At 42.2% G+C, this 20138-nt stretch overlaps 1 protein-coding gene across 7 annotated transcripts in view; it reads right to left on the bottom strand.

Annotated features, from left to right (window-relative positions):
• The window catches only part of nrxn3a (neurexin 3a), a 470965-nt gene that overhangs the window by 196044 nt on the left and 254783 nt on the right, over positions 1-20138 (bottom strand). The window lies entirely within an intron of this gene.

Here is a 20138-nt window from a genome sequence, read left to right as displayed (position 1 = left end):
GGAAAAACATCATATTCCGGTTGCTTAAAATAAGTTTACAAACCATCCAATTACATCCAGCATATAACCTGACCATGACACCACAAAGTACATTATAATGACGTCCCTGAAACCAATGTTGCCTTCTGGGGAAGTGCTATGTCAGATGTGACGGCGTAAAGCAGATAAAACATGTGTCTCCTCATGAATGGAGAGAGGAGATGGACGTGGTAAGGGCTAGAGAGGCTGATCTGTATGCATGAGAGACTGATTGCTTCAGCTGGCCTGTCTTTGGTTTTGTTTCGTGCCTGAGGGGAAAGACTGGCATTTGAACTGCATGCTGGATACATTACAGGAGAGAGCTATGGTCAGCAGCATGCCTAGATACCGCTCCCAGTTTCACACCATGTCAATCTCTTGACTATACAGTCCGCTCTATGGGAAAGAGACAGAGCGTGTGAATGGCAGCCTACATTTATAACTACTGTACATTTGTTGACTGACCTACATGGTCTTAAACTCTGTCCACTAACGCTGATAGCACACGCAGTAGTTTTGGCTCAGTGCAGTCAAATTGCAAGTGTTTGCATTTTGTGTTCAGTATCATATTGTACAACAGCTGATAAAACTAACACCGTAAATGTGTGGAATAATTTGATCAGTGTTATTTCCTGATAGTTGGTTGAAAATGCAATCTACACAGGCCGTTCTAATCAGCAGGTTTGCATGAGAGGGAGTTTCGGCTTTTCATGGTGACATCACCATGCAGTAAATTGTAAAAAAAAACTGAAATATTAAGACCTTTAGCTATGAAACTCAAAGTTGAGCTCAGGTGCATCCATTGTTCATCCCTTGGGATGTTTAAACAACTTGATTGGAGTCCACCTGTGGTAAATTCAATTGATTGGACATGAGTTGGAAAGGCACACACCCGTCTATATAAGGTCCCACAGTTGACAGTGCATGTCAGAGCAAAAACTAAGCCATGTGGTTGAAGGAATTGTCCGTAGAGATGCAAGACAAGATTGTGTCAAGGCACAGATCTGGGGAAGGGTACAAAAATATTTCTCCAGCATTGAATGTCCCCAATAACACAGTGACCTCCATCATTCTTAGAGCATGAGAAACAAGATTGTCTGGTCTGATGAAATGAAGATTTAACTATTTGTTCTGAATGCCAAGTGTCACATCTGGAGGAAACTTAGCACCATCCCTACAGTGAAGCATGGTGGTGGCAGTATCATGTTGTGGGATGTTTTTCAGCGGCAGGGACTGGGAGACTAGTCAGGTTCGAGGGAAAGAAGAACGGAAAAAAGTACCGAGATCCTTGATGAAAACCTGCTCCACAGAGTGCCGAGGACCTCAGACTGGGGCGAAGGTTCACCTTCCAACAGAACAACACTAAGCAGCCAAGACAACACAGGAGTGGCTTCGGGACAAGTTTCTGAATGACCTTAAGTCGCCCAGCCAGAGTTCGGACTTGAGCTCCTCATCCAACCTGACAGAGTTTGAGAGGATCTACAGAGAAGAATGGGAGAAACTCCCCAAATACAGGTGTGCCAAGCTTGTAGCATCATACCCCAGAAGACTTGAGGCTGTAATCGCTGTCAAAAGTGCTTCAACAAAGTACTGAGTAAAGGGTCTGAATACGTATGTAAATTTGATATTTCAGATTTTTTATACATTTGTAAAAATGTTGAAAAAACTGTTTTTGCTTTGTCATTATGGGCTATTGTTTGTAGATTGAGTGAAAACAATATTTAATACATTTTAGAATAAGGCTGTAACGTAACAAAATGTGGAAAAAGTCAACCAGTCTGAATACTTCCCGAATGCACTGTATACCACTCCCAGACAGTCCTTGCAAAATTATTGCTTAAGAAATAGTTTTTAGCTACAAAAGCTATTTTTTACAGTAAGGTACTTAATTGACAACCAGAAATGTTTCATATTGATATAAACATGGCTGCATTGGGCCTTTAAATATGTAGTATAACTAACCTTGGGGTGCTCCAAAGTTAATGTCTTGTTTCATTGGGGAAAGGGATAGAACCGACCTTGGTTGAAATAGATGATGCAAACCACAAGCGACACAAGTTAATTCCAATATTTACACATTTATATTAAATATTTTCATTAATATGCGTTTTTTTTGTGCGTGTACATGCTTGAACGTTTTTTGTTTGTCTGTATATATGTGTGTGTGTTTTCATGCATGCATTCAGATTTGTGCGTTTGTCTATGTAGATAAAATTACAGTATGTTATCTATTTGTTATACACACAAATACATCTTAGCTGACACTACTGCTGAATCCATCACCAGCCAGTGCACTGTATTAACAGTTGAGCCAATAAGGGGAATTACAGCAAATCAATAGGACACAGCCTGCTTATCACTAAAGGAAGGCTTTAGTGCCTTGGTCATAGAAGAGGAGAGGTCAAGGAGGATTGTTAGCTCAAAGGCCGGCGAGTTTCTTTACTGCTCACACATGCAAACATGCATACACAAACATCACACACACACACCTGCTTCCCCCGTCATCGCTGTGTGTGTAGAGTATGCAGAGAAAGACATACGTTAAACTGTAGGCCTACTGCTATTTCTCTACAGTCCAGTCAATAACTTAGACCACATTGAATGTTAGAACATACTGACAATGTTCATTTCCACTGACCCTCTGTTCCCTGCCTTTGTCTGTCTGCCTAGTCTATCACAGTGTTTACGGTGAGAAATGGATATGGCAGTGACTGTATGCAGATCTGTTAGCAACTAATAGAAGCCATGTGTCCTGGTGGGAGAGAAATGACAGTGTCGCACCGGCTGCAAAGCCTATCATCTTTTAATGTCATCACACAGGACATCATCTGATTCCTCTAATACATGATTCAAGAAGGAATGCATGTCACTTTTCAGAATATTTGGGATATAGAATTTGGAATGTAGAATATTTTATATAATTTTAGGAGAATACAGGACATTGAATGTGGATTTTAACTGTTTTAAATTAGGGAAAACAGGGATTTATTGTGTTAATGAACCAATTTGAATTAATTCCATTCAGTCTTTCGTCGCTATCACGTGTATTTATTTTTAAAAATTAACATTATTTTTTACCTTGCCAGTGGTAAAAACCTCACCTAATTCTCTATGCCTCCACTTTCTTGTTTATTTCTTTGCATCTATGTCTCCCCTTCATATGTTTCATTTGGTTTGATCCACATGTTTACCCAATACTTCCTCTATTCTGGAATGTGTTTTGAGGGTGTGAGCTCTGCTTGTTGGGTATGAATTACACAAATACTATTAAACATCAATACACCACAACGCGTACCTTATTAAAATCTATTTGTGTTAGTGTCTTTGAGTATAAAGCAACTAAGCTGCTGTAGAAATCTAGCTGAGGATTTCATTGTACTGCATTCTAGTCTAGGTTTGGGCTTGGGTATACATCCACTTGCTTAATGGGTAAAAAAAATAGTTAAAGTCTAACATATTGTTATTGTTGTTGTTTTTTGCTCTAAAAGCAGCAAACATAATCACCCTCTCGCATATGCATGCTCCAATCTCTCCAGTACTTATTATTTTACTGTGAAACAGACAGAATTATGCCAAACTTGTTTCCTGGGACCAAAAAAAGACCATAAAAGAAAATGACTTAGTGGATGATTGCCTTCAGTGTTTTCCACCTGCTTAAAAGGCAATAGCGTTGGTGATATATCCCCTGCTCTGCAATGCTATGCTTCCAGGCAGGTGTTCTGACGATTTGACTAAAAGAAAACAGATGAAAATTAATCTTCAGGAGAAGTGCATTCAGCAGTAATGGGGGGCTTTATAACTAAACTGGTTAATCAATTTTCCACCTCACTGAGGCAGGAGCTTCTCCAAACATTTTTCACATTGAAATCATATCAGGACGAGAGTTGCAAAAAATGAACGCATTCATATTTGTTTCCTTCATTATTGCTCTGTTTCAACGTGTAGGGACATTATTTTCAGGAAGGAAATACCGTATGAGACCGTATATATTTTTTCTTGCGTATAATATGTCTCTGTGGAACAGTAGGTCTTAACAGAGTTCAAACAGAATTACATCATCTTACATTATACATCATGTACACTACCGTTCAAAAGTTTGGTCACTTAGAAATGTCCTTGTTTTTGAAAGAAAAGCAATTTTTTGGTCCATTAAAATAACATCAAATTGATCAGAAATACAGTGTAGATATTGTTAATGTTGTAAATGACTTGTGGCTGGAAACGGCAGATTTTTAATGGTATATCAATATAGGCATACAGAGGCCCATTATCAGCAACCATCACTCCTGTGTTCCAATGGCACGTTGTGTTAGTTAATCTAAGTTTATAATTTCAAAAGGCTAATTGATCATTAGAAAACCCTTTTGCATTATGTTAGCACAGCTGAAAATGGTTGTTCTGATTAAAAAAGCAATAAAACGGGCCTTCTTCAGACTAGTTCAGTATCAAAAGCATCAGCATTTGTGGGTTCGATTACAGGCTTAAAATGGCCAGAACAAATAACTTTCTTCTGATAATCATCAGTCTATTCTTGTTCTGAGAAATGAAGACTATTCCATTCGAGAAATTGCCAAGATACTGGTACAACGCTGTGTACTACTCCCTTCAAGAAAAGCGCAAACTGTCTCTAACCAGGATAGAAAGAGGAGTGGGAGGCCACGGTGCACAACTGTACATTAGAGTGTCTAGTTTGAGAAACAGATGCCTCACAAGTCCTCAACTGGCAGCTTAATTAAATAGTACCCACAAAACACCAGTCTCAATTTTAACAGTGAAGAGGTGACTCCGGAATGCTGGCCTTCTAGGCAGAGTTCCTCTGTCCAGTGTCTGTGCCAGCATCCTGGAGTCGCCTCTTCACTGTTGACGTTGAGACGGGTGTTTTGCGGATAATATTTAATTAAGCTGCCAGCTGAGGACTTGGGAGGCATCTGTTTCTCAAACTAGACGCAAAAGAAGGACATTTCTACGTTACCCCAATCTTTTGAACGGTAGTTTATATACAGTGCCTTGGGAAAGTATTCAGACCAATTTACTTTTTCCACATTTTGTTACGTTACAGCCTCCTTCTTAAATGGATTTAATAAATTAAAATCCTCAGCAATCTACACACAATACCCCATAATGACAAAGCAAAAACAAGTTTGTAGAAATGTTTGCAAATATATTCAAATTTAAAAACAGAAATACCTTGTTGACATAAGTATTCAGACCCTTTGCAATGAGAATCAAAATTGAGCTCAGTTAGTTGCATCCTGTTTCCATTGATGATCCTTGAGATGTTTCTACAACGTGATTGGAATCCACCTGTGGTAAATTCAATTGATTGGACATTATTTGGAAAGGCACACACCCGTCTATATAAGGTCCCACAGTTGACAGTGCATGTCAGAGAAAAAACTAAGCTATGAGGTCAAATGAATTGTCCGTAGAGCTGCGAGACAGGATTGTGTCGAGTCACAGATCTGGGGAAGGGTACCAACACATTTCTCCAGCAGTGAAGGTCCCCAAGAACACAGTGGCCTCCATCATTCTTAAATGGAAGAAGTTTGGAACCACCAAGACTATTCCTAGATCTGGCCACCCGGCCAAACTGAGCAATTGAGGGAGAGAAGGACCTTGGTCAGAGAGGTTACCAAGAATCCGGTGGTCACTCTGACAGAGCTCTAGAGTTCCTCTGTGGAAATGGGAGAACCTTCCAAAAGCACAAACATCTCTGCAGCACTACAACAATCAGGCCTTTATGGTAGTGGCCAGAGGGAAGCCAATCCTCAGCAAAAGGCAAATGACAGCTCTGGTCTGATGAAACCAAGATTTAACACTTTGGCCCGAATGCCAAGCTTCACGTCTGGAGGAAAGCTGGCACCATCCCTACAGCAAAGCATCACGGTGGCAGCATCATGTTGTGGAGATGTTTTTCAGCAGCAGGGACTGGGAGACTAGTTATGATTGAGGCAAAGATGAACGCAGAAAAGTACATAGAGATCCTTGATGAAAACCTGATCCAGAGCGCTCAGGACCCCAGACTGGGGAGAATGTTCAGCTTCCAACAGGACAATGACCCTAAGCACACAGCCAAGACAATGCTTGGAGTGCTTTCGGGACAAGTCTTTGAATGTCCTTGAGTGGCCCAGCCAGAGCATGGACATGAACACGATCGAGCATCTCTGGAGGGACCTGAAAATAGCTGTGCAGCAACGGTCCCCATACAACCTGGCAGAACTTGAGAGGATCTGCAGAGAAGAATGGGAGAAACTCCCCAAATACAGGTGTGCCAAGCTTGTAGCGTCATACCCAAGAAGAATCAGGGCTGTAATTGATGCCAACGGTGCTTCAATAAAGTGCTGAGTAAAGGGTCTGAATACTTATGCAAATGTGATATCAGTTCTTTATTTTTAATACATTTGCAAAAATGTCTAAAAACCATTTTAACTATTTTAGCTTTGCCATTATGGGGTATTGTGTGTAGATTGATGAGGGGGGAAACTATTTCATCAATATTAGAATAAGGCTGTAACGTAACAAAATTTGGAAAAATGTATGGGGTCTAAATACTTTCCGGCACTGTACGGTATTGATCAGTGAGAATTGAATTTGAGCTTACATGAGTCTCTCTCTGTTTTACAACGTCTGTGTGGCTTTGGATTTACAATGATAGGGTGGGACTTTTAAAAATCAATCTGATTTACAGGAGCGTGTAAGGGACGGGTTGAACTAATCGAACAATGACACGCTTCAAACCAATCAAGTTTTTTTTACCTCATTAAAAATGACAACCATGTTCCTTTAGTCTGCCTCTTTGCCCAAACCCTGGCAACAGCATTGAGAGCTTGTGACTATAAGGTTCTACAGTATCTGCAAAAAAGATGATTCTGAGATAAGTGGCTTTACAGTTCCAAACCCTCATTGGTTTGAATGGTGTCAGCAATTTTGATCTTGTATTCTTTTGAACTTAACAACATGAATTGGGGGTATTTAGAGTACTATATAGGGAGACAAAATTGAAAAGAACAAGGCTTTAGATATCATTAACTCAAATTTGACAAAAATGCTGACAGAACCTTACAGTCCAAAGCTATCGAGCTCCGAAATCCAATTTGAGGCTGCGATGACGTCTCTTGTCACGCTGCTTCCTCAGAAGTTGAGCAATTTGACCTGATCAAAAGCGGGGAGACAAGTATAAACAAGAAATAATTTCTAATTTGCAGTTATCACTCTCCCAGTGTTGCCTATTGCCAATTGTGCAAGGGACTCTTCCTGTTTAGGTCTGATGCTGCTCCTCTCTCTCTTTGTTGAGGTTTCTGTCAGCAAGACGGCATTTGCAAGAAAGGAAAAAAATAAAGAAAGTTAGGAACATGAATCAAAGGGAAGCAGGAAGTTTGTCGGTGGTGGTGCGACAGGCTGATATAATTATCAGCTGTGTGCAATGCTCTGAGAAGCACGTAACCACGGGAACACTAATTAGCATTCTGTTTGTGAAGTTCCCCCGGCTTCCGCTCAGCATCTAATTGAAGCGTTCAACGATCATTATTAATTTGTGTCTAATTGGGGTTGTCACATATTGATTTTGGGGAGAAAACATCTCAATAACTGAGGAGAAGTCTGGAGTTCATCGTAGATGCTGCCGGATGCTCGGAAGGTGAGGAAAGGACATTTAACAGCAAGGAAAACTGCTGTCCTTTGGGGTTATGGATTTGCGCGTTTTTTTGTGAAACTGGTTGGTGTTGTGGAGAGAAAGGTTGCTTGGTATTTCTAAGCAGCCATATTCAACGTGCAAGGGATATTAGAATTCAACAATTAATTTGCCAACCATGAACATCAAACAAAGATGACTCCAACAAACCTTCAAGGACACACATCTCTGAGGAAACACATCATTGTGATGTAATTTATTACAAAATCATGGCTTTTGTCAGGTCGCATATTTTAAGGGGTGACTTTCTAAGACATTGCAATGGCGGCTATATCCGCGCGCTGTATGTAGCACAGAGGCAAATTGAGAAGGACAGTGAGGAACACAATTGCCAGGACCAAGACATGGAGAATAAAAAAAGTGAAGAGAAAAATCGAACAGGATCACACCGTCAGAGGCAGAGCAGCCCCTTAAGGAATACCAAAGAGAGGAAATAGGTTTGCGGCCTATTTTTTTTTTATTAGATTGTAATACCTCTCTCACTCTCTCTCTAGCCTCTGTCTTTTCCTATTATCCTCTCTCTGTCTCTCACCATCTCTCTCTCTATCTGACTGTAGAGCTTTGGGGGCCAAAGACACAATCGCGAGTGCGAGAGAAAGAACCATCTTATCGTCTCTTGCAGTATCAAAGGTCGTCATATTTCATCATGCCATAAGACAAGAGAGATATCTATCTCCCTTTCAAGTGTAAACACACACCGTGGAGCCAGGAGTGAAACCTGCAAACAAAGGCAAGTCTCTGTGGGCAATAACATCTGCTATCTCCTTTGAGATGGAGTACTGCGATAACAAAGTATTCTAATTGATTTCTCTGCCTCCTCTTGTCTCCTGGTGCATGGTAATTGAATAGGCCGTTACTGTAAGAGATTAGTTTTGGCCTTGGGCTGTTCAAAGAACTGGGATTTAAGGTACAGGCATGGAAACATGCAATCTGTAGTCAATCCCTGATGTATTGTTACCCACAATTGGACTTTATTGTTTAAACTTCCTAATGCTAAATCTGTAACTTACAGTATGTCACAGGTAAACATCATGTTCAGGCCTGCAACAACTGAAATTCCGGGGCAGATTTTACGAAGACTTTTCAAGGCGATTATTGCTCAATATACAAACACCACAGGGAGATTTCCAACAGAACTGAACAGAGTGAGCCTCTTTGTATCTTTGACATTTTGTCTGAGTGTGTTGGACAGCTTCCAGTAAAATGACCCAGGAAGAAAGGAAGATGGATGCCGCTGATAGTGGGCTATCAGTCCGCCCGCCCATCACTGTGCCTGAGCACATTCATCACCCGCTCCCACTGTTTGTTCCCCGGCCCACATTAAGGGCCCTTACATTTGAATCCTCTTGATCTAAATAGAAATTGATTTATTGTCGTCGGTGGCAGGCTCCGGTGCTCGTGTCTGACATTGGAAATTTGTTCTGGCAGTGCTCCTGCTTTTTCCTCCTGCCGTTGTTCTCTTCCTAGAACTCAGAATGCTAACTAGGAAGTGGGAAGCTTGGGAGCAGATAGGCGGAGGTGGAGGCAGTGTTGCGTGCGTTTGAACCGCATTGCTGTCGTTGAAGATGTCGCCTCATTTAGACTCTGATGTATGAACTCTACATTTGATGTGGCAGATTGAGGTTCTGTATGTATTGTGTCTAAATGTATATGGGGGAAACAGCTGTAGAATACTTCCCAGCATGGGCTACAAGGCATTATAAACTGCCAGATACATGGAATAACTCAATTTAACATGACAGACAACCGTAATTAACAATAAGTCTCATCTAGGGTTTGGGTACCATTTTGTGAACACCGTACTTCAATAGTCATATCAGGTGAAGAACAATGACCTTTTCAATGGTAATACTGGACTGACAACACACCAAAAGTGTCCAAAACATCGTCAGACCTTTACTGCATTAACGATTCAGTTACACACACACACACACACACACACACACACACACACACACACACACACACACACACACACACACACACACACACACACAGCCTAGAGGGCAGAGGATGCAGGCTGGTGCAGAGCTGGGAGGTTGAACATTGACGTGGCTCTGTGCCCTGATCGTTACAGCGTGGGGTAATAGAGCCCAGTGATTCACTCTACTCACCTCCACATAAACACGTCTAATATACATGGATGTTTTGCAGTTTGGAATGACACATTAACAGATGACACACAAAGCCATGAGCGTGCACAGGATACGTAGGCTTGGTACTGTATCAATGGTCAAAATACATACAAAAATGAAAGGATCTGGTTTGTGAATGGTCTTTTCACAGTATTAAAGTATTTTTCATAGCAAAGTAAAAGCCTACAGTGGACTGAGTAGGTGTACTGTTGGATACCTTTGTGTGCACTCAGGGTCCTGACGTGACCATAATGTGACCTTAACCAAGCCAAATGACATGGTGCTGTATAATGACAAAAAAATTGACTTAATGGAAATAATGCAGACCGATTGACCTGTTTCAGCCTGCAGAGCAAGAGGAAACCACTACTTCATAATTTACCTGTTTCAGCCTGCAGAGGAAGAGGAAACCACTACTTCATAATTGAATTTCCCCCTCCTTTTTTCCTTTTCAGAGAACATTATTTCAAAAGAGTTTTAAATTAAAGTGAAATGAGTGCTAGCTATATCACAGTTCTGCAGGCCCTGGCACTTTTCTGCCGGATTCTTTGAGATTGCCATGGAAACGGCCCTATCATCGTCATGGCTACCTTCTGCCGCTTCATGTCATTTTCCAACGTGTGAGGAGCACTGATAGTGCCCAATCAATAGCTGGGGAAAAGAAGGGGGGAACAAACGGAGGGGGGACCCTCATCTTTCTGCAGGGAAGTGTCTGGCACCTGTGCCCGCAAGCTGTGGGAATGGATGAGACAGGAGGCAGGGGAGAGAGAGAGAAAGAGAGAGAGTGTGAGAGAGGGAGATTGAACGAGTGAAGGAGGGAGAGAGAGCTGGAAAGAGAGAGAGAGAGAGAGGGAGAGAGAGAGAGGGGTTGTGTGTCTGTGTGTGTCAGAGAGAGAGGGGTAAATAAGATGGGTAAAGAGGGAACCATGCTTTCACACCTTGAAGGCACTGACACCATGAGGCCATTCTGTATGCGGTGTCAGCTGTGTGTCTGATGGGTGAGAGTATCGTAGACAGGAAATAAAGAAAAATGCCCTACTATTCAAACTGACTCTAAGCTCCCAATTCAGCACTGCTGCAACCTCTCTCTCTCAACTATCTCGCTCTCTCCTCTCTCTCTTCTCTCTCTCCTCTCTCTCTCTTTTAACTCTCTCTGACTCTCCTCTCGCAGACACTCTGTCTGCTTTGCACCTGAATATTTCAATCATGCTTTCTTCGCTCACATATGCAGCGAAGAAAGCATGTTGACTCTGTTCTATTTCAATTGCCGTGAACGTTCTCTTTGCCCTCTACTTACTCATCATGCCTCATCCACATTGTTGCACATTGACTGGGAAAGAAGCTGCCTTCATCAGTGGTTAATAAATTATATCCTCACTATCTTTGCTACCTCGCTGCATCCTTATCACTTTAACTATCACTTAACTACAAAAAACACAACTGCACATGTACCTACATTTTCGAAGCACGTCTGCTGTTAGGATGGTCAAAGACACAGTACATCGTAGTACATCATTACAACAATGACTGATTTCTACTGAGAGTCCACTCCTAGCTTACATTAACACCAATGTATTTAAACTCTGCTTCACCTAGACTGAGAGACACATACTTAAAAGGGCAAAAGTCAAATCCAGTGATTAGTTGTATGCACATCCTGGGTATTTGCCAGGAGTGATTTTCCTGGTATGCACTCCTGCATTGCCACAGTGGGATAATTTATTTCTCTCTACCCACATCTCTTTTGTTAGGTTCTGTTACCCATCCTTCTAGTGGTGAGATTAACCATCCATTTCGCATGACAAGGAGGAGAGAGTGCTTTACGCTGACGGTTTTGATTGAAGAGTAGTGATGGACATGGTGAAAGAGAGAGAAGTCCAGCTACTCTTTGAAGTTACTTTGTTTAGCTGAAATTCAGTAATTCCCTTTCCTAAAAAAATTGGACACACTAACTAATTGGAATGTCTTATTATTCCCCCGGTGGGTTCTGAAAATGGTACCGCCCATATCAGACACCCTCTTAACACGAGAACCGCTAAAGCAGTCATTTTAACTGCTCATGAATGAAGTGTTTTATTACTCCTCCACCCCCCCCCCTCTCCGTCCTTGGCTTTTCCTAAATAAATCTATATAACACACTGTCATTGTTAGAATCGTAATATCACAAACAGAACTGGAGTTATAAGCAGTTTTAGAAGGGCATGTCATTTTTTAAAATGGTTTTCCCCATTGCCCCTCCTTCTCCCAAACAGTAGGGTAGGGCCTGCTCCACTCATTCTTCAGACAGTTGAAAGTGCAGTGCCCAGCTCATAATCACCAATACAATTGCCTCCCACTGAACCTAAACCACACCGAAACTAATTTCACACTCATAACAACATATGAAATAAATGAAGAAGGGGTGAGTTGATGAGCTAGGGGAAGCGAACGATGCATAATTATGTAATCACCAACTGTGAATGAAGAACAGGGCGGGCCATTCTATTGATCCATTCTAATCATAGTTCTAATCTTAAAATGGTAGGTACCCTATATCAGTTCACCGAATCTAAGCATTCTTATCAGTCTACTTCTGGTATACTTGGAGTAGGCTACACAGGGAGAGCGTGGGTAATTGTACATGCTGAATGGCTTTTCATATCTGGCAAAAGGTACAGATCCGTAAACAGGTGAGCGAGTGAACGAGAATGTGGTGATGAGGTTTGTGGAACTTTGTTGGCAAGAGTATATGTCACCATGGACAATTTATTCACAGTCACTGGCGACCAAGTTCCTTGCAAAGAAAACAAGTCTGGCAAAATAAGGCACCTGCACAGCCACTGTACTCCACAACGGTGCTGAAGAACGACAAGATAATGGGGACACAATAAAGAGAGAACCGGACACTATTACGCACTACAACCAAATAAAGGTATGTCAAAGTGTGTCAAAGTGTGTTAAAGTTACCAAGATGTGTGTCAACTGTTAGGACAAGCGATAACAGCCAAATGAAATCCAACTGATGCTATTGCGTGAAGACTCACACAAGTACTTGCTGATAATAATTTACTATTTTTGACTACTGTGATATCAACAATTGTCATTATTGCATTTGTGCTGAGTTTCACAATTTATCAAGGCCTCTTGGCAATTATACTGATGTTTAGGCTACTGATATGTGATGGCGCCGGAGGGGATGGCTGCCGTCTTATCGGCTCTTAACCAACCATGCTTTTTTGTTTGTTTGTTCACGTTGTTCATAACTTGTTACGGTCTCTTATGACTGAAAAGAGCTTCTGGACATCAGAACTGAGATTATTCACCTCAGTTTAGACAAAGAGTTTTTCTTCAATGAGTCGGACGGGAGGGATATACTACAGACACCCGACCAGGCCCCGATCCCCGTCATTCGCTGGACAAGGAAACAGAGTTTTCACGGAGACCAACGGGACATTCAAAATTGTAATATCTTGTGTTTCACCGAGTCGTGGCTCAATGACGATATTGAGAACACACAGCTGGCGGGTTATACACTATCAGCAGGATAGAACAGCAGAATCTGTTAAGACATGGGGCGGGGGCCTTTGCATATATGTAAACAACAGCTGGTGCACGATATCTAAGGAAGTCTTGAGGTTTTGCTTGCCTGAGGTAAACCTAGAGTATCTCATGATAAGCTGTAGACCACACTATCTACCTAGAGAGATTTCATCCATATTTTTCATAGCTGGCACTCCTAGTGGCAGGGTACTTTAATGCAGGGAAAGTTAAATCCATTTTACTTCAATTCTATCCGCATGTTAAATGTGCAACCAGAGGAAAAAACATTCTAGACCACATTTACTCCACACACAGAGATGCGTACAAAGCTCTCTCTCGCCCTCCATTTGGCAAGTGTGTCCATTTATTATATCCTCCTGATTCCTGCTTACAAGCAAAAATGAAAGCAGGACGCACCAGTGACTAGATCAATAAAATAAAATGGTCAGATGAGGCAGATGCTAAGGTACAGGACTGTTTTGCTAGCACAGACTGGAATATGCTCCTGGATTCTTCTGATGGCATTGAGGAGTACACCACCTCAGTCACAGGCTTTATCAATAAGTGCATCAAGGACGTCGTCTCCACAGTGACTGTACCTACATAACCCAACCAGAAGCCATGGATTACAGGCAACACTCGCACTGAGCTAAAGGGTAGAGCTGCTGCTTTCAAGGAGTGGGACTCTAACCCGGAAGTTTATAAGAAATCTCGCTATTACCTCCAAAGAACAATCAAACAGGCAAAGCGTCAATACAGGACAAAGATCGAATCGAACTACACCGGCTCTGATGCTTGTTGGTTGTGGCAGGGCTTGCAAACTATTAAAGACTTACAAAGGGAAACACAGCCGAGAGCTGTCCAGTGACACAAGCCTATCAGATGAGCTAAATAACTTCGATGCTCGCCTCGAGGCAAGTAACACTGAAACATGCATGAGAGAATCAGCTGTTCCAGATGACTGTGTGATCACGCTCTCCACAGCCGATGTGAGTAAGAACTTTAAACAGGTCAACATTCACAAGGCCGCAGGGTGAGGTGGATTACCAGTAAGTGTACTCCGAGCATGCGCTGACCAACTGGCAAGTGTCTTCACTGACATTTTCAACCTCTCCATGTCTGAGTCTGTAATACCAACATGTTTCAAGCAGACCAACATAGTCCCTGTGCCCAAGAACACTAAGATAACCTGTCTAAATGACTACCGACCCGTAGCACTCACGTCTGTAGTCATGAAATGCTTTGAAAGGCTGGTCATGGCTCACATCAACAACATTATCCCAGAAACCCTAGACCCACTCCAATTTGCCTACCACACCAACAGATCCACAGATGATGCAATCTCTATTGCACTCCACACTGACATTTCACACCTGGACAAAAGGAACATGTCACGCCCTGACCTTAGTATTCTTTGTTTTCTTTATTTGTTTTGGTTAGGGTGTGACATGGGTGATGTAAGTGTTTTTGCCCCTGTCTAGGGGTTTTGTGTGTCTATGGTTAGTTAAATGTGTCTGCAAGACTCCAACAACATCATTAAGATTGCTGATGACACAACAGTGGTAGGGTTTATCACCAACAATGATGAGACAGCCTATAGTTTTTTAAATTTTACCTTTATTTTACTAGGCAAGTCAGTTAAGAACACATTTTTATTTTCAATTACGGCCTAGGAACAGTGGATTAACTGCCTGTTCAGGGGCAGAACGACAGATTTGTACCTTGCCAGCTCGGGGATTCGAACTTGCAACCTTTCGGTTACTAGACCAACACTCTAAGCACTAGGCTACCCTGCCGCCCCTAGTTAGGAGGTCAGTGACCTGACCATGTGGTGCAAGGACAACAACCTCTCCCTCAACATGATCAAGACAAAGGAGATGATTGGGGACTTCAGGAAAAGGAGGAGCACGCCCCCAATTCTCATCGACTGGGCTGCAGTGGAGCAGGTTGAGTCTTTCAAGTTCCTTGGTGTCCACATCACCAACGAACTAACATGGTCCAAGCACACCAAGACAGTCGTGAAGAGGGAAGGATAACACATATTCTCCATCAGGAGACTAAAAGGATTTGGCATGGGTCCTCAGATCCTCAAAAGGTTTTACAGCTGCACCATCGAGAGCATGACTGGTTGCATCACTGCCTGGTATGGCAACTGCTCGGCCTCTGACTGCAAGGCACTACAGAGGGTAGTGCGTACAGCTCAGTACATCACTGGGGCCAAGCTTTCTGCCATCCAGGACCTCTATATCAGGCGGTGTCAGAGGAAGGCCCTAAAAATTGTCAAAGACTCCAGCCACCCTAGTCATAGACTGTTCTCTCTGCTTCTGAACAGCAAGTATTACCAGAGCTTCAAGTCTAGATCCAAGAGGCTTCTAAACAGCTTCTACCCTCAAGCCATAAGACTCCTGAACAGCTTATCAATTGGCTACCTAGACCATTTGCACTGCCCCCCCCCCCTTCTCCGCTGCTGCTACTCTCTGTTATTATCTATGCATAGTCACTTTAATAACTCTACCTACATGTACATATTACCTCAATTACCTTGACACCGGTGCCCCCACACATTGACTCTGTACTGGTACTCCCTGTATATAGCCCCGCTATTGTTATTTACTACGGCTCTTTAATGATTTGTTATTCTTATCTCTTACTTTTTTTGGGGTGTATTTTCTTAAAACTGCATTGTTGGTTTAGGGCTTGTAAGTAAGCATTTCACTCTAGGCTGTATTCAGCGCATGTGACAAATACAATTTGATTTGATGTTTTCATAATTTGACCTTGTGTCTTGACTGTGCGTCTTGGTGGTTGGGTTATTATTATTTTTGGGTTGTTATGCTTTCTGTTTAATAGTTTTAGCAAAGGCACTCCACAAATAAAATTGATTGAACACAATTTCTGTGTTGTCTGTGTTTTTTTGTTTTTACATATTGCCCACAGTAACATAAACTAATGAAAATGCTATTGTGTTATAAAACATTTCAATGTATTCTAATGTTACCCAAGTCCTTCATAAACACAACCAAATTATTATTTTTGTGATTGCAAATGACTGCACATTAGCTTGAAGGGGTGTCCCTCAAAGCCCAGCAGTTCCAGTGTTAAAGGGGTACCTTGGTATTTTGGCAATGAGGCCATTTATCTACTTCACCGGAGTCAGGTGAACTCGTGGATACCATTTTTGTCTCTGCGCCCAGTATGAAGGAAGTTAGAGGTACTTTCGACAGGTAATGCTAACTAGCGTTAGCGCAATGACTGGAAGTCTATGGTACCATTGACTTCTAGCAGATACCATAGACTTCCAGTCGTTGTGCTAAAGCCAGTTAGCAACTGCACTAGAGCTAGTTAGCATCTTCCTTCAAACTGCACACATATCCACAAGTTCATCCTAATCTGGAGAAGTAGATAAGGGGTTTTGCCAAAATCCCGAAGTATCCCTTTAAGTGCAATTCCTTGTTCCTGCTCCTCAACCCCACTCAAGGCTGAGCTGGGGAACATCTGCGGACGTGTTCAACTTTCATGAGCCTTAAGACTGCTTTAGGCTTTCAACCACTGTAATGTATTTAACGCATGCATGACTCTCAACCCACCGCCCGCATTAACGGAGAGGGGACGGGGGGAACCAGAGAACGGTGGAGAGGAGAGGATGGAGAGAATGTGGCGACTAAGGCTGCTAAATAAAGGATGAGGTGATAAAGTGAGGGAGTGGTACGCGGCTGCTGCCAAGACATCCCATTTAGAACTATCCTTCAAATATTTATCTTCGTCAGGCTACTCGGCCATCTGAGACAGATATTGTTCCCTCTCCACATAACAAATTGATGGTGTGTGTTTGTGTGTGTGTGTGTGTGTGTGTGTGTGTGTGTGTGTGTGTGTGTGTGTGTGTGTGTGTGTGTGTGTGTGTGTGTGTGTGTGTGTATCTGTGTATGTGTCCCATTCCTTTATGAACAGCCCCCGAAGACAATCTTTTACACTTAACGTCCATCTCGACAGAGCCCCGACTGCCATCAGCGAAGCGTTATGGGTCACTCGTAATGCCTGCACTGTGTGAGTGTTTATGTTGACACAGTTTTATTAAGTCAAGACCTGTTTCAGCGCCTCAGGCTTGTTGTTTTCCTTCTGCCGAGAAGAACAGCGCACCAGAAGTGATTTGACTGATGCGGCGTTTACGGCGACGTGAACGCAGTCCATTCAGAACAGCACACCACCTCACAGTCAATACAGTTTAGAACGGAGAGAATTGAATTGAATGCCTTACACAATGAAGGAGGGAAGAGCAGAACCAGCCAGATTTGTATTTTTTCTCCTCTCTAAAACAGATTAGAATTACAGTGTAATCCTATTATAGAGAGTGTTATTCATTTTGTTGTGTTCCCACTGGCCCATGTGTAACTGCCTGTGTTCTCTGGCTGGCAAGGGAAAGGTTATTTGCAGCTGTATAGCATTGGGGAGAAAACATTCCAGCAGCTCTTTTCCTCAGACCTGCACTACTACATCTCTGTTGTCACTCATTATCTTGTTTTGGATAACAAAGCAGTTGTCTGTCTGAGTCAGCACTAAGGGGTATTAGAAAAACACAATAATAGTCACTGAGACACGATTTTAATCCAGTGCCTACTGCAGAGGAAACAGAAGACAAGAAAACACTCCCTCTGATCATGTATTGCACAAAGGCACACGTATGATGGCATGCATACAAACACATGCAAATGCAAATGGAAATGAAAAACCAAACAGACACCCATGCATGCACACACACAAACACACACCCTAACTTCACAGAATTCCCTACAATAAAGGAGGGGGAGAAATTTGTTTCAATTTGTATTCTAGCAAAAAGCAGCATGCCTGTATTCACAGCCCAGTTGGTATGCATATATAACTTGACAGAAATCACAAGGTGTTATGACAGAAACAGCCAGGTCGGCTGCACCCGAATGAGGTTTTAAGGGAGAATTCTCCTTGCTTCATTTGCCCTCTCTATACTAACTCTTCACTTTCAATTAGAGACGAGAGATTTTCCCTTTCCCCCTCCATCTTGAAGCCTCTAACCAACCCCTTTCTTTTCTTCTACATTCTCAGTTGAACCGTGTGGCAACAGTTAATACCATCCCTGCTTTATGGCGGCCCAATCATTATCTCATAATTCTTCATAATTTCAGTCATAATATGTACCATTTGAATTGTCATGCCGGGTAATGGATTAGCGCTCTAGCGCTCGATTCCACATTCATTTTTTTCTCAATATGTGGTTGACAAGGATTCATTTACGAGGGTAATTCTCTGAGTGTATGAAGGGAGTGAATATGGAGGGGAATTGTGTGCTGAAACTAATTGGGACCCATGTTCAAATGGAAAATGCATTTTGTTGGGAACTATTTACATTTTGTCGCCCTGGTTGGTAAATATTTACTGATGAAAGTTAGGTACTGTTGAATGCTAGCAAAGGCTAATGTTTTTGGCAAACTGGGTTGCTACAGTATGGTATCTACAATGTCTACAAAAGAGAAAAAAAAAACTCACATACGCCCCCAGTTATGTCAAGCACCTAGATACTGTACATTACAATGGCCCATATGATCCTGTTATGAACATTATACTGAACACTGTACTGTCTTGTGAAGTTACAATAGCGTTGGAAGACAATGTCAGCCGACTCAGCTTCTTTGATCTGGAGTCATGGATGGAAGGCAACATGACATGTTGTAGGTTACTTCCCCATTCCACCCTCTACTCATAATGAAATAACAGTCGCCTATAATGACGTCTCATTATTAAAGGGATACCTCGGGATTTTGGCAATGAGTAAATGTTTATGTCTCTGCGTGCTGTTTGAAGGAAGATGCTAACTAGTGCAATTTCTGGAAGTCCATGGGTATCTGCTAGCATGCAGATAACCATAGATGGGTCTTCAGGGGTGTCTAATCCTGTCCCTGGAGAGCTACCTTCCTGTATGTTTTCGCTCCAACCCCAGTTGTAACGAACCTGGTTCAGTTTATCAACAAGCTAATTATTATTAGAATCAGGTGTGCTAGATTAGGGTTAGAGTGAAAACCTACAGGATGGTAGCTCTCTCGGAACAGGGTTGGAGAGCCCGGGTTTGAAAGGATCAGTCACAATATCTGCAGGGCAGTTTCTGTGTGCCTCTGTGTGCGCGTGTGTGTGTGTGTGTGTGTGTGTGTGTGTGTGTGTGTGTGTGTGTGTGTGTGTGTGTGTGTGTGTGTGTGTGTGTGTGTGTGTGTGTGTGTGTGTGTGTGTGTGTGTGTGTGTGTGTGAGTATGCACAAGTAAACGTGTGGGAGTAAGAGAGAGAAAGAGAGTGTGTGTGTGTGTGAGAGATTGTGTGTGTTTGAGTGTGTGTGTGTGTGTGTGTGTGTGTGTGTGTGTGTGTGTGTGTGTGTGTGTGTGTGTGTGTGTGTGTGTGTTGTAAACAAATTACTTCATTGCTGTTGTAAACAAATTACTTCATTGCCAATCTTAGATTAAAGGCTTTTCGATAAAGGTTTTCACCTACTGTGACATGTAGGTAATCTACATAGAAATTATAAAACGTATAATTTACATGGATAGTTTCAACATCAATTGCATTGGCATCTATTAGAGTAACGTAAATACTATGACGAGCGAGAGTACACAGAACTTTATTAGAGATAGCATTTTGCCTGGCAGAGGCCCCTAGGTACTGCTTGATCCTGCTATCTTAACACGTATTGATAGACACTAATTATTTGTCGCTAATGCTAGCTGAAGTCCCATCATTATGTTGGACCTGCTCTCATG

Source organism: Oncorhynchus masou, chromosome 21 (assembly GCF_036934945.1).
Source record: "Oncorhynchus masou masou isolate Uvic2021 chromosome 21, UVic_Omas_1.1, whole genome shotgun sequence".
Classification (NCBI taxonomy): domain Eukaryota; kingdom Metazoa; phylum Chordata; class Actinopteri; order Salmoniformes; family Salmonidae; genus Oncorhynchus; species Oncorhynchus masou.
Note: the sequence above shows the minus strand (reverse complement) of the source record. Positions and strands in the feature narration are given on the sequence as shown.